Raw genomic sequence first — 15,229 nt, 5'->3', positions numbered from 1 at the left:
GCCAAGAAGATCAATATCGATCGGTATTGTCTCTCAAGGATAGGCATTTTAGGAACCCTTGGAAGATAGCTGGACTCTTAGTTGCCACTGCTTTTGTTGGCATGCATGCCACTCAAACCTAATGTTTGTTCAAGGACTGCCACCATTTATAGGTCAAAGTTATTCACTGGAGACCCGTCGAATCATCCTCCAACTATCTTTACTTTCTTTGAGTTTTTTAATTTCAATTAAGTCAACATCGTAATGTTGATATTGTTTCTAAAGCTATGTTTAGGGCTATGTTTGTTTCTCCGGTTTTATTTAGGGCTTTGTTTGTTTCTCCGGTGTTTGTTTCTCCCGTTTCATTAAGGGCTCTGTTTGTTTTTCTCGTTTCATTAAGGGCTGTGTTTTTCCATTAAGGGCTCGTTGGCTACTACTAATAATTTATATGCTCTTTATTGTCTACAATTAACTAACCTATCTTAAATTACAAGTCATGGAATATACTAAATACTAATAGAGTGATGCTAAATCAATGGAAATTAATTCTCGCTTGATAAATATGTACTTAGATTGATATAATGCATCTCGAATTAATTAATTGGATGAATCTTCAACATTTACCAACTAATGGCCCAAATATACTTAAATGAATAAATTAAGTATATATGCATATAGTCGTATTTATAAAATACGACTTATAACTGTGTTTCGCCCTTCAACCCACCAAGTTATTTTGCAAGAGCACTTCAAAACCTTTACATCTTCTCCCGACCTTCAGCTTCCATGGAATATGGACAATCTCTCTCTCCAGTATCTAGATACCCTTCGTCATACTCTCTTCTGGTCCCAAAACTAAATTATTAAGCCACGAGAAACCGATATTTGGGACTTGTCCAACAGCCCAAATCGGTCGGTAACCGAGTTGGTTTACAAAGGCATCTCCTTAAGCCCCTCTACGGCTTCCCTCTTGGATGTCAGTTTTTCATCATCTAAGTTAAAGCTTCCGAAAATGATGATAACTGTCTTCTCCAAAGTTCTATTATCAAACCTCATAGTTCTTGAGATATTTCCCAACGCAAACGCACTGGATGGTATGATTTCATATATCAATTTTATAAAATCTTTAGTTGTTTCAACTTCTGGCATGAAATTGTTGAGGGAGTGCGATATCTTGTTTTCAAATTTGTCTTCCGATGAGGAGATTTTGGATGTTTCTAAAACTGTCGACACTTTTGGCATCTTCAACATCGACCATCTACTTGTCCAGAAGATCAAGATCAATCGGTATTACCGTCGCCGGATTATGAAATGGTTAGTCTCTCTCAAGGATAGGCATTTTAGGAACCATTGAAGATAGCTAGGCTCTTGGTTGCCACTGTTGTTGTTGGCGTGTATGCCACTCAAACCTATTGTTTGTTCAAGGACTACCACCATTTGTAGGTCAAGCTTAGTCATTTTAGATCCGTTGAATCACCATCCAACTATCTTTATTTTCTTTGTGTTTTGTAATTTCAATTTAGTCAACATTATAATGTTGATATTGTTTCTAGAGACTGTGTTTAGAGTTGTGTTTGTTTCTCCAGTTTCATTTAGGGTTTTGTGTTTTTCCTTGGTGTTTGTTTCCCTCGTTTCATTAAGAGCTCTATTTCTTTTTCTTGTTTTATTAAGGGTTGTGTTTTTCCATATAGGGCTCGTTGGCTACTACTAATCATTTATATGATCTTTATTATCTACAAGTAACTAGTCTATCTTTAATTACAAGTCATGGAGTACTAAATACTAATAGCGTGATGTTAAATCAGTGGAAATTAATTCCCAGTTGATAAGTATGACATGAACAAAGATGTGTGTACAGAAATTCTCTTGCATATGCCCGTGCGGTCTCTCTTGAGATTTAGAGTCGTCTGCAAATTATGGTGTTACATCATCGATTCTCCTTCTTTACGAAAACTGCACATCAACAACAAATCATATGACATGTTGTATATATGGTTTTCTAATTACCATGGTCGTACGCTATTGGGACACAACAACAAGTTGTTACTATCTTATAAAGATACAGTGGACGACCATAAGTGCTCTAGGCTTTATAGAGTTATTTATACGGGCCAATCAATGGTCTAATTAATCTGCATCTACAGCACGAAACTGAATTCGGTCATAACCATAAGCAACCCTTGTCTGGGCCAAGTCAAGCATCTCTCAACCTCTTCCTATTCCGACTTCTGCTTTATAATCAAGCAGGAGGTTGCATTTGGTTTCGACGAAGATTACAAAGTTGTACAACTCATGGTGTGCAGTCATCACTGTCGTCTCCATGCCCTATTGTACACAAGAAAAACAGATTCTTGGAGGGAGTTGGCCGTCCTCAACGGTGATATTGAAAAACTTGGCTGGGTTAATCCCATAAAATCAAGGTGCGAAAATGGGCACTTTGCGCACTGGCACATGGTTCCACGGGTGAAATCATCACATCCAGAGTTGATACTAAGCTTGGACATGAAGAATGAAGTGTTTTGGACAGTTAAGTTATCGAGTTTTGGGCCCAGACATCATGATGTTATCCTTGCTAGTACCTATTTTGTTGAAGATGAGCACTCGTTTGGTGCTTTGATTTACCTCATTCGTCTACTAATACAATGACGATTTATAATTCTTTTGAGGTGAGATATGGAGTGGGAAGGGTATTGTTTTGGAATATTGTGACCAATGTGGTAAATCCCTTCTATCGGATGGACTTCTATGAGCCACCTCAATAGAGGATGACTGATTGTGTTGTTTCCGAGTGTTGGATGAACGTGTTATGTATGATTATCGTGCTCGCAAGTATGATTATCGTCCTCGCAAGTATGATTATCGCAAGTATGGTTATCGTGATGCCAATGCATTATATAAGCATACATGTACCTTTGTTTCACTTGAGAATGTATCCTAGTTAATTTTTGTTTAGAATTTTGGTTTGATTTCAAGATTGGGCATGGATTATTTTGTTGAGTTTATTAAACTCAATTGCTTCAAGATTAAGAAAAATGATGAAGTAGGTGCATCACCACCTCATCTTAGTTGATGAAATCTTGTGAAGTTTTCATGGCTAAAAGGAAGCCACAATTGCATTACGTGTAAGGCGGTGGAGTATATGGTCATTATATGATATCTTCCTAATTAAACTAATTAGGATACGTAGCATGCATGTGTTAGCTATATATCAACTTTAGTTACTTATAAATAGTAGTACTTGCTTCATTGTATTATAAGAGAAAAAGAAATGTAGTGAATGAGATTTAGAGAGAATGAGCCGTAGCTCATAGTAGAGAGAAAGGAAGAGTGAGTGTTTGTAAGAGCCGAAGCTCTTAGATACTCTTAGATAGAAAGAAAGAAAAGGAATTGTGTGAAGCTCTTAGATAGAAAGAAAGAAAAGGAATTGTGTGAGTTGGAGTGGAAAAGAGCCGTAGCTCTAAGTTGGGAAAAGAGAAGAGAGTTTTGTTGTTGTGCAGAAGCACGTTTGATTATATTTTGTAATCCTTTTGTGAGAAACCTATATATACTTATCCTCCATATTTCATCTTTGTTGAGTGTTCCATACTTTGTGAATCAAATAATCCAACAAATCTGGTATCTAGAGCCACTCAATCCTACCTATGGCGGCAACGCTGAACATGGTTCAACCCCGAATTTCCAAATTAGAGAAACACAATTATGGAAATTGGAGTATTCAGATGCGAGTCTTGTTGCAATCACAAGAGTTGTGGGATATTGTTCAAGACGGCTACACCGAACCTGCTTCCCAAGAAGCCGAAGATGCACTGACGAACAACCAGAAGAACGCCCTCAGAGATGCAAGGAAACGAGACAAGAAGGCATTATTCAATATCTATCAAGGTATTGATGGAACCACGTTTGAGAAAGTAAGTGCAGCCACCACGTCGAAACAAGCCTGGGAGATTCTGAAGAATGCTTTCACCGGCGTTGATAAGGCGATACGAATTCGACTGCAGATACTGCGCAAGACATGAAGAATTGAGTTTAAGGGAGGATGTTGAGTTTATTAAACTCAATTGCTTCAAGATTAAGAAAAATGATGAAGTAGGTGCATCACCACCTTATCTTAGTTGATGAAATCTTGTGAAGTTTTCATGGCTAAAAGGAAGCCACAATTGCCTTTGCATTACGTGTAAGGCGGTGGAGTATGTGGTCATTATATGATATCTTCCTAATTAAACTAATTAGGACACGTAGCATGCATGTGTTAGCTATATATCAATTTTAGTTACTTATAAATAGTAGTACTTGCTTCATTGTATTATAAGGGCTCGGGTGGTAGCCCGTAAAGTTATTTTCATGACTACGTTGATATTGGGTTTTTCCCATTTTCATAGACAATTGGGTATGCTGTTTGGTACCATGAATAATAATATTGCAGCCCACAATTTGGCGTTTGGTTGAGTCCATCAAACCTAGAAAATGTGGACCAAATGACTAAACCACCCTTGCCTTTGATGATTATCACCGACAAATCCTCATATCTCATCAGTTCTAATTAGACCAACTCCATTGAATTATTGCTCTCCACCACCTCCGCAGTTCTAATCCAAGCCAAAGCCGAAAGTTGAAAATAATAGAAATGGAGATGGAAGAAATGAACGTGCTTTACTCCCACCAGAACACCTCAATTCCCTCACATGCTTCGCACTCTTCATTGCCAAACACCACCGATCCTTCTCCGTCTTCGTCCTCTCCACCGCCTCCTCCGCCGCTGCTTCTTCTGTCACCTTCCTCTGCCTCCCCTCCCCCAATCTCCCGCCCGACGCCAATTTCACCCCCATCGAGCTCTTCCTCTGGATATGCTGCATTTCCCTCAAAGTCTCTTGGTACACACCACGGTCAACATTCAGAAATCGGCGGAGACGGTCGAGTTTCCACTCCAAAAAGTGCGACGGCCTGAAATTGGGGAGACGGCGATGACGATACCGTTAATTGGAGAAATAGCACTGCCAAAAGAGGGGGAGAGACGAGAGCAACGATTGCTTCTCTTCGGAGGGAGCCGAGGGTGAATATGGGAAAATAAATTATTTTCAGCACAATGGAGAAACGAGCATATCTAATACCTGCCCTCAGCTGTGATTGAGTTACACTGATACATGGAAAGTAGTATAGGGAAGCCTGAAACCCGCTTGGTATTTACCGGGTCAAGAGATTAGTTTCACAGCTACCAAACAAGAGATACAGAAAGTGAACCCTGCTGTTTCACACCATTTCATAGCTACCACCCGCCCCCTAAGAGAAAAAGAAATGTAGTGAATGAGATTTAGAGAGAATGAGCCGTAGCTCATAGTAGAGAGAAAGGAAGAGTGAGTGTTTGTAAGAGCCGAAGCTCTTAGATAGAAAGAAAGAAAAGGAATTGTGTGAAGCTCTTAGATAGAAAGAAAGAAAAGGAATTGTGTGAGTTGGAGTGGAAAAGAGCCGGAGCTCTAAGTTGGGAAAATTGTGAGAGTTTTTTGTTGTTGTGCAGAAGCACGTTTGATTGTATTTTGTAATCCTTTTGTGAGAAACATATATATACTTATCCTCCATATTTCATCTTTGTTGAGTGTTCCTATACTTTGTGAATCAAATAATCCAACATATTTGAGTCTTCATTTAATTTCAGTTACTATTTTCTTTCCCATCTTTTTATGTGTTATTCAGTATTTTTCTTGACTTGGAATTATTCCCATCTTTCTGGAAAAATCATTGTAAATCATGAACTAATTATTTTGTATTGGAATAGGTTAACTACTTTTTTTATCTTTTAATTCAGTAAAAAAAGAACTAGTTTTGCCTATGGAGATGAAAAATGAGTATTATCGATACGAAGTGGAATCCACTTGGTTCATTGATTGTGGTTTAAAGCACCAGTACTAGAATCTAGATGATGTGTATATACAGGGGTGTTGAAACGGGTAGCGGGTAGCGGGAAACCCTCAACCCGACCCGCTACCCGCCGGGTAACGGGTACCCGCTACCCGACAACAATGGAAAACGGGGTGGGATTGGGTAGTTTGTTTTCAAATTTTGCGGGTATGGGTATACCCGCTACCCGCGCGGGTATACCCGTTAAACCCGATAATACCCGTTACTTTTAGAGTAAGGGTTTTCAAATATTTTATTTTAGTTAATTAATTTCAAATCTGTATATACTCCCCGATGATACACTTTATTTTCAATTATTTATCCGCTGCCAAATGAAGGATTGCAAGATTTGTGAAAGTGAAACTTTTATTAGTTTAGTGTCTTTCATCTTTTTATTAAAGATTTAAAATATTTAAACTTTTAGTTGAAGTTATTTATATTTAGACTTTTGATGAAATTGAATTATTTTTGGTTTTATATTAAACTTTTGAATGGTGATTTAATTTTAGACATGCTTGATGTTTCTATCATATTTGCTTATTTGAAATTTGGATTTGCATTATATTTCATACATAGTCATATTATATTTAAGAGATGAGAAATCACCATATTTGTGCATAATTAATAGTTGGAAATTATGCAAATACAACAAAGTAAAAAAAAATACAAATCTAAAATCATCGTGTAGCAACTAGCAACAATCCCTAAATTCATTCTAGAATTTCAAACATGTATATAAAATTATTGAATTAGATGACTAGTATTGATGATAAGCGAAAACTAAAAGCATAATACCATTGAATAATATAATACACAATTCAAGTTATGTATGCGGGTTTGGGTACCCGCAACTGCGGGTTTGGGATACCCGATGCGGGTATGGGGTTACCCGTTTAACTATACGGGTCGGGATTGGGTAGTATAATATTGACGTTTTCGGGTACGGGTACCCGCAAAATCGGATTTGGGTATCCGCGGGTACCCGTTTCGACACCCCTATATATGTGCAAAATCATCACTGGCACATGAAAATAATAACAGTAGTCCATAAAAAAGGAAAATATTAAAACCCTAAATAAAGAAAAACAAGAAACTAAATGAAATATACTAACTGAATGTTAATGAATAGCGCTCTATATTTCTTAGAAAAATGGGAATAATTTCCAACTCATTAATAATTTTCAAGTCAATAGTTCATTCTTTGAAATACATAGAAAATTCAAATAATTCAAGAGAACATGCCCAATTTGTAATCGAATCAAAATTCTATAAAAAAATAATAACAAAAATTAACTGAAGACAATAAAAGGTAACTGGAAATATAAAAAGAATTGTGTTAATTTCAGGCTTTGGCAGCTTTTCTTTAAAAAAACAAAGGAAATAGAAAAAGAAATAGACCTAACTAGACCTCTATAACCACATCATTGTTCATTATTGCTATAGATAGGTGTTTGAAAATTCACTGAAAATTGAAATAACGATAAAATTATCTAAATAGCAGAATTATGGTGTTTATTAAATATAGAGATCATATTAATTATTCAAAGAGGCCTTACTTTGTGAATGTGCACAACATAAAGAGATCATACTCCCTATGTCCCATTAGAAATGAAACATTTTCATTTTTAGTTTGTCCCATTTGAAATGAAACGTTTCCTAAAATAGAAACATCTCTATCTCTACTTTTTCATCTCTCTTACTTTACTCTCTCTTCATTAATTCACGAAACAACACTACATAAAAACTCGTGCCGATTTTCAAATATTGCATATTTAATGGAAAGGAGGGAGTATAAATCAATCGGATTCAAATGATCGATCAACTAGATTCATTTTATTCAAATGATCGATCAACTAGATTCATTTTCTGGAGGGAGTCCATTTCCTTGCCTTTTCTTTTATGTGAACCACTTAATGCTTCCATAGACTTAGCCCACTGCTTCATTGAATCCGCAGTCTTCATAAATGGGCCCAAGTTTCACTGACAATGATAGGCCTATTACTTGGTACAATGGGCCTATTAGTTTTATTCGTAGACCGGCCCAAAACAATCCAAGCCCAACCCCGAGTCTTTATGTCATCGTTTTATTCTTTTCTTTTTCTTTTTCCTTTTTCTTGAAACCGGAATAATGGGGTTTGGGAAACGTTCATTAATGCAAAGCACATGAGGAACATGCGTCTCTCCCTTAGCAGGAAGCTAAAAAATTGCTCAAACATTTATGGAATTCCATTGCTCCCCGGACCATTATTCTCTCTTTTTATTAAGACACGAATAAAACTAAATACCTAAATTAATAAAAATATATATTCAAATTCGAAAAAGAATATCTAATCAAAACTATTAGTTGCTTCATTGCCCAGATTTTTCGAGATATCCTAGGGTATAGTTTTTTTCAAGATTTTACGAGATATTATAGCCATAATATGACTAGGGAAGTGCATAAAAAAAATATTAATTTTAGAGCTCTATTTATATGCATCTCTACGTTCCATTCTCTTCTATGGAGAACTCTACCATTATATACCATCAAACACATAACATGAACAATGATGTGTGTACAGAAATTCTCTTGCATCTGCCAGTGGAGTCTCTCTTGAGATTCAGAGCTGTCTGCAAATTCTGGTGCTACGTCATTGATGTAAATCAAATTAGTAATTATTTTACTTTAAGATCTCTCATTTTTATTTAATTAAATCTTGTATGCTTTTCAATTAATCATTGAAACATTACAATATTATTTTAGTTGATATATGCACGTGTGGAACAGAGGGGTATGAATAAATTTATTAAATAATGATTTCTAATTTGTGTTTTACTCGTTGGCAGCAAGTTAATTATTGTGGGCCCAAATAACATAGCAATATACAATATGAATGGCCCAAGACTTAAGAAAAGAAAACCTACCGCAATGCTATAAAAGAGAGACGACGGAAAGAGAGAAAGGCGAGACTTTCATTGAGCAAGTGAAGAGAGGGAGACGGTTCTGGAGGAATTCAGCGTGAGAAAATTAAGAGCGAAGAGAAAGGAGAAAATTTCAGCCATCATCCTCTCCAAATTTACTCCATGGTTTCTAGGGTTTCATCTCCATTTATCATTGTTCTTGGTTTAATTATGTTAGGCTAAGAATCTTGTGTTACTCCAAACACGCAGTATGACATTTTGACTTCAAGATTTATTCTATGCTCGTTTTTATCTCATGTTCGTTTTTACTACTTATTTGATTGAATGAATTTATTACTCTAGGTGCATCTTTAGTGATAATTCTATAGTCTTGATTTAGTGCCTCTTTAGCTTGAATTGAGATGGATTGTGGTAGTAATGAATTATCAATTGGAATTGTTTAGATGACAACTTGATAATGGATTTTGATCTTAATTGCAATTGTACTTTGAATCTCGCGCTTCCGTAGGGTTCTTAGGATTATTGAAATTGGTTTAAAGAGTAAGTGTTTAACTATTCTTTGACTAGTTGATGTTTAGCATGTTTAGTGCTTGCATGTTGATGTATTTTAAATTGTCCCGAACGTATGAGATAGATTTGAATGCATAGGATAAATCTGTGTCTTGTCGGCAAGTGTTTGGAGTAACAATTGTCTCACTTGTGTTAATTTAAATTCAACTTCTTTGTCATTATTTTGAGAAAACAATCTTCAAACAAAAACCTTCATCTTTGCTGTTTTTTTTATTCGGAGTTAAACAAACTTACCTTCCCTGTGGATCGACACCTTAAATTACTACACACGAAGCTGTATTCTTGCAGTTAAGTGGTAATATTAGGGATAATTTTGTGAACTTGAGTGCGAATCTATTTTGACTTAAAAGACCTAAAATTACACATCAAGTTTTGGCCGTTTCCGGGGAGGGCAATAGGTTGTTTAACTTTTTATTTTATTTTTATTTTTATTTTTATTTCATTTTTTTTTTAATTTTATTTTGCAGGTACTTAATTCGTGTTCTTGCGGGTTATAGCCATCTACCACATCTGGACTCGAAGACGAAGGAGTGTTTTAGTGGTAGTATCTTTCTAATTCCTTGTGTTTTATTTTAGGTTTGCTGGTACAGATTCGAGCATACACTTTTTCTAAGACTAACCCCGAAGTTGTCGAGATGTCTCGCTTTCGGTAGGATTAGTATATTTGTGTTGTGTTTGGTTTCTTTTCTGTTGTGTAGGTGTTCTATAAAATTGAAAAACATAAAATAGTGGATGCAAACCAGATCTAAGGGTACACCGCAATTTGGGTTATTGATACATCATAGAAGAGGACAGAATTCAGCTGTGATTGGTATACATCAGGACCATCAGAGTCCAGTGAGAGAAAATCCTCTTTTCGAGACAAATCTTGAAGGTAGTAGCAGTAATTCAGAAGCTGAGTCTATGGCTGAAGACAATAACAATGCTCCTCCAGTGGAAAAGTTTGGCGATACTGTCAGATCGGGAGTTGATCACCCGAGAAATTTCGCCTATGCTACGGACAACATAAGCATCCCACCTCACTACATCAGCTTGGTGAATGGTGGCAACTTGTTTCATGGCCGTGAAGACGAAGAGCCCATAAGCCACCTCAACGCATTCTATGAGTTGACCATGAACCACAGACCTGCGAATGTGCCACATGATAATATCAAGAGAGCTCTCTTCCCTTTTTCGTTGAGAGACAAAGCACGAGAGTGGTACGACTCACTTCCGGGGTACAATGTGGCGACCTTTGAAGATCTGAAATCCAAGTTTCTCCTGGAATATAATTCACCAATGAAGATAGAGAGATTGAGGGATGCCATCACATCTTTCCGGCAACAAGGTGATGAATCTTTTGCTGAAGCATGGAAAAGGTTTAGTGAGATGTTGAGAAAGTGTCCTAGCCATGGTCTTGCTCTTGGCCGTGACCTTGTCAAATTTTACCAAGGCTTAAACAATGAAAGCATGGGACTTATAAATGCAAGTACTGGTGGAGATCTTGATAATAAGACACATGAAGAAGTGAGGACATTGTTTCAAAAACTAGCAGATAATCAAAGAAACTGGTGCAATCCAAGGAGAGTGGTTGAGAAGAAGGGAGATACCTTCGGAGCTTCAGTAGAATCCGAAAGAATGACAGCAGTTGAGGCACAACTAGCCAATATCAGCACCCAAATGACATCGGTGGTTAAAGCAGTATCTTCCATGCAGCTGAACCCACAACCTCCTCAGACTGTTGCAATGGTTAAATGTGGACTCTGTCAAGGTGGGCATCACACAGATCAATGCCAAATGATCCAATCCCAAGAAACAGTTGAAGATGTGAATTACATAGGCAATAACCGCCAAGGTTTTAGCCAAGGAGGTCAATTCAATAACAATCATCAAAACTGGAAGCCTCAACAACAACAAGGGAATTGGAACCAAGCTGGGTCAAGTAACAATGGTGGGAACCAATGGCGAAACAACTCCCAACCCCCTGGTATTGATAAGAAACCCTCACTAGAAGATCAGATGGGGCAGATATTCTCTTTCATGGCGAAGAGTCAAAAAGAGAATGACTTCTTCAAAGAGAAATCAATCGAGAAGTTTGGACAGCTCGAGGCTTCTATGAGGAATTTGGAAACACAAATAGGGCAGATTGCTACAGCTTCTCATACAAGAGCTCCCGGCACCATTCCAAGTGATACAGTGCCTAACCCCAAGGGCAATGAACAGTGCAAAGCAGTAACCCTGAGAAGCGGAAGAAATTTGGATTCAACGCCTTTAATGGACGACCAAGGTACTTCCGGCATCTCGCACGCAGGGGCGGACGAGATGTTAGGCTTGCATTCCTCGCACGCAGGGGCGGACGAGGAATGTAAGGGAGGTCCCGCGTTGGTGCAGGATGCCCAACATGGTCAAGAACAGGCTGCATCCTGCAGCAAAGAACAAGGCGATGAATCCGAGTTAAATGGAAGACTTACAGCAGAAGAGAAAGACAAAAAGATCAATGAGACAGAACCGAAGAAGAGCAAGTCCAGTATTCCTAACGACATTCCACCGCCTCCGTATCCATTCACAAGAAAGAAGCGAGTGCGACAAGAAAAGAGTTTTGAGTGGATGATGAATGTGATTAGAAAGGTGAATGTAGACATCTCATTGGTGGATCTTTTCACCAATTTCCCGAGATTCTCCAAGTTCTTCAAAGACATGATGGCGAACAAGGAGAAACTTCAGGATGAGGGGATTGTGGCATTGAGCACGAATTGCTCACAGTTGATATCTGGAATCATGCCGACAAAGAGAAGAGATCCAGGAGGTTGCATCATACCATGTGAAATTGGTAACACGATTTTCACTAAGTGTTTATTGGACCAAGGTTCAGGGATCTCACTGATGGCATTGAAAACTGCTCGTGCCATTGGTTTGGAGGAAAGAATGGAGCCTATTGACATCGCTCTACAATTGGCTGATCACTCCATAGTGAAGCCCACTGGAATTGTTGAGGATGTCTTGGTTAAAATCGATAAGTTCATCATTCTAGTTGACTTTATTGTGCTCGACATGCCCGAAGATAAAGAAGTGTCAATTATATTTGGTAGACCATTTTTAGCAACGGGAGATGTATTGCTTGGAGCAAAGGATAACTCTGTTACATTCAGAGTTAATGGTGAGCAACTGACCATCAATGTTGAGAAAGCGATGAAACATCCTACTGATGCAAAGGCATGTTTTCGAGTTGATGTCTTAGATAGATGCATCTTTGATAAGTCGTGCTATTCTCCTAGAATTGAAGAAAGTGTGTTTGAAAAGGGAAGTCTGGAAAAAGAATTTGGCTCCACATTTAAGATCAGTATTGATGACCTGGATGGAGATCGAGACGACCAATCGAGCTCTGAGAAACAAGTTATGATAGAAACATGTGTCGCAGATTTGAGACCATCGATTGAAGTGCCACCCAAGCTTGAATTGAAACCACTCCCAAACAATGTCAAGTACGCATTCTTGGGGAAAGATGAGACTTTACCAGTCGTAGTATCAACAGAACTTAGTGTTGATGAAGAGGCAAAATTGATAGAGCTATTGAAGAATCATAAACGAGCTCTAGGATGGTCTATAGCTGACATTAAAGGGATAAGCCCGACAATATGCATGCACAAAATTCTGATGGAAGAAGGGGCTAAACCAGTCAGAGATAGGCAAAGGAGGCTGAACCCACTCATGCAAGAAGTGGTTGAGAAAGAAGTTAAAAAGCTATTGGATTTTGGGATGATTTACCCCATATCCGACAGCGAGTGGGTAAGCCCGGTGCACTGTGTACCAAAGAAAGGGGGAATAACCGTTACAGTTAATGAGAAGAATGAAGTTATAGCAACAAGATTGGTTAATTCATGGAGAGTGTGCATGGATTATAGGAGATTGAATAAGGAAACACGCAAAGATCACTTCCCGTTGCCATTCATGGACCAGTTGCTTGACAGAATTGCGGGATATTCCCATTATTGTTTTTTGGATGGATACTCAGGGTACAATCAGATCACGATTGCCCTGGAAGATCAAGAAAAGACGACATTCACTTGCCCAATTGGTACATATGTTTACCGTCGTATGTCATTTGGCCTATGCAATGCACCAACAACATTTCAGCGGTGTATGATGGCTATATTTAGTGACATGAATGAAGAAATCATGGAAATATTTATGGATGACTTCTCCGTCTTTGGGTCATCATTCGACCGATGTTTAGACAATTTGAGACGAGTTCTACAAAGATGCGAAGAATCCAATCTCATTCTCAATTGGGAGAAATGTCAATTCATGGTAAGAGAGGGCATAGTGTTAGGACACAAAGTGTCGGAGTTGGGGTTGGAGATGGATAAGGCCAAGATAGATGTGATATCAAAGTTGCCACCCCCAACGAACGTGAAAGGCATCCGTAGTTTCCTAGGCCATGCAGGATTCTATAGAAGGTTTATTAAAGACTTTTCAAAGGTTGCAAAGCCGTTGTGTAACTTACTAGAGAAGGATGCTAAGTTCGTCTTTGATGATGCATGCCTTAAGGCATTTGAACTGTTGAAAAAGAAGCTAGTTGAAGCACCCATAATTGTCACACCAGACTGGTCGAAGCCATTTGAGTTGATGTGTGACTCTTCTGACTATGCAGTTGGGGCCGTGTTAGGCCAGAGAAAGGATAAGATTCTTCATGCTATATACTACGCCAGCAAAGTACTCAATGATGCACAGTTGAATTACACAGTGACATAGAAGGAAATGCTAGCAGTAATATTTGCTTTTGAGAAGTTCCGTGCTTACTTATTAGGCACGAGGGTGGTGGTCTTCACAGACCATTCGGCTATCAGGTATTTGATGAATAAGAGGGATGCCAAACCTCGTTTGGTGAGATGGATCCTACTATTGCAAGAGTTTGATGTTGAGATTAAGGACAAGAAAGGATCTGAAAACGTGGTAGCTGACCATCTTTCAAGATTGGAAGGATTGCAAGAGACGCAAGAGGAAAAAGAAAAAGTCATCAATGAGAAATTTCCTGACGAGCAAGTGTGGCAAGTGATAGCTCGGGAAACATACATGCCATGGTTTGCTAGCTTGGCAAATTATCTTGTCACGGGTATAACACCAGAAGGGCTCTCTTCAAACCAAAAGAAAAAGTTTTTGAGTGACACCCGCATGTATGTATGGGAAGATCCTTTCCTCTTTCGTATTGGCAGCGATGGAGTAATTCGGAGATGTGTGGGAGAGCATGAACACATTCAGATTTTGTCCGCTTGCCATGATTCTGAGTATGGCGGCCACTTTGGAGCACGTCGCACTGCATTTAAAGTGCTCCAATCCGGATTCTTTTGGCCATCAATCTTCAAGGATGCAAAGGCCTATGTTGAGAGATGTGATAGATGCCAAAGAACATGCAATATCTCGTGGAGGAATGAAATGCCAATGAACAACATCCACGAGGTAGAACTCTTTGATATGTGAGGAATAGACTTTATGGGACCATTTCCCAAGTCTAATGGGAAACAGTACATTCTCGTAGCTGTTGATTATGTGTCTAAGTGGGTAGAGGCTGTTGCCTCAGCAACCAATGATGCCAAAGTCGTCTTGAAGTTCATCAAGAAACATATCTTCAACCACTTTGGGACACCACGAGCTATCATCAGTGACGGAGGGACACATTTTTGCAATAAGCTTTTTGCAAGCCTCCTAAGTAAGTACGGTGTTCATCATAAGGTTGCTACCCCATACCATCCCCAAACTAGTGGCCAAGTGGAAGTTTCGAATCGTGAGATCAAGAGGATGTTGGAGAAGGTAGTTAAGCCGTCTCGCAAAGATTGGGCGGAAAAGTTAGATGATGCATTGTGGGCATATCGAACGGCTTATAAGACTCCAATTGGAACTTCTCCATACA

At 38.5% G+C, this 15,229-nt stretch overlaps 1 pseudogene; it reads left to right on the top strand.

Moving 5' to 3' along the window:
* Positions 1–10,074: 10,074 nt before the first annotated feature.
* On the top strand, positions 10,075–14,799 carry LOC148930232 (uncharacterized; annotated as a pseudogene).
* The last annotated feature ends 430 nt before the right edge of the window (positions 14,800–15,229 follow it).

The sequence above is a fragment of the Salvia hispanica genome, chromosome 3 (assembly GCF_029641045.1).
Source record: "Salvia hispanica isolate PSC_SH4W2 chromosome 3, Shi_PSC_v1, whole genome shotgun sequence".
NCBI lineage: Eukaryota > Viridiplantae > Streptophyta > Magnoliopsida > Lamiales > Lamiaceae > Salvia > Salvia hispanica.
Note: the sequence above shows the minus strand (reverse complement) of the source record. Positions and strands in the feature narration are given on the sequence as shown.